Source organism: Pteropus alecto, unplaced genomic scaffold, assembly GCF_000325575.1.
Source record: "Pteropus alecto unplaced genomic scaffold, ASM32557v1 scaffold19, whole genome shotgun sequence".
In the NCBI taxonomy this organism is placed as follows: domain Eukaryota; kingdom Metazoa; phylum Chordata; class Mammalia; order Chiroptera; family Pteropodidae; genus Pteropus; species Pteropus alecto.
In genome coordinates this window covers 2,402,349-2,403,415 of record NW_006442490.1, presented here as the reverse complement: position 1 = coordinate 2,403,415, position 1,067 = coordinate 2,402,349, and the positions used below count along the sequence as shown (strand labels likewise).

At 32.1% G+C, this 1,067-nt stretch overlaps 1 pseudogene; it reads left to right on the top strand.

Moving 5' to 3' along the window:
• Nucleotides 1-67: 67 nt before the first annotated feature.
• LOC112470921 lies at nucleotides 68-186 on the top strand (annotated as a pseudogene).
• Nucleotides 187-1,067: the final 881 nt, after the last annotated feature.

Here is a 1,067-nt window from a genome sequence, read left to right as displayed (position 1 = left end):
TATTCATAGGATTGATAGCAACTCAAATTCTTACACATTGCTAATGGGAGTATAAAATTATCCTCCTGTCTATGGCCATGCTACTCTGAATAAGCCCAATCCTGTTTGATTTTGGAAGCTAAGCAGGGTTGGGCCTGGTTAGTACTTGGATGGGAGACCACCTAGGAAGACTAGGCGCTTCATCTTAAAAACAAAAAAAAAAAAAAACAAACAAACAAACAAAAATAAAACAAAACAAAACTAGAAAAAGAAGAATAAAAAATAAATTAAAAAAAAAGAAAAAGAAAAGAAAAATATAGATGATGGACTAGGTAGGGAATTTAGAAAAACAGGCGACTTTTTACCTGACAGAGAAGAATCTAATTCAACGTTACTGCTTTGGATACTATCAGAATTGAAGGTTTTCAAAGGCTCTGTTTTTGCTAAACCACAACATATTTCCATTTAAATGTCAAGGGATATGAAAAATGGTAGTTGATAGTTGTGTCATTTAGAAATGATATTTTTATGAATTAGAAAATGATCCCAAACAACTAATTAATTTGTACCTTAGTGTAACATTTTATTAAATATTAAAATTTGATTCTTCTGGTGAACGTTTGCTTAACATATAATCATATCATTTAAACAAACATTGTGGTTGAACGCAACCTTATATTTTAAGTGTTACTGGCAATTGGATGATTTTTACTTACACATTCCATATGGGCTGAATGTAAACTAATGGCATTATATGTTTATTTTTAGATATGCTTATATCGATGTAAATAAATATGTCATTAATATATGCTAACATTATTACTTAAATGAAGTAAAATCAGTGTATATTATTATGAATGATATGGTTTATTTTCTTAAGTATCCAAGACTGACTACTGCAGCTTTTACTAGAAATTCTGGTGATTTTCGCCTACACATCAAGAAAAGTACATAGATAGTACTATGTTAGGAAATGAGTGGCAGGGGATTGGACTGGGACCATTGTACCTGTCAGGGCCAGGGGTATTGCTGATCGAGAAGGTAAGGTTCGATGGTGAGAGGCCCAGTTGGAAGAATGCACAAGATAC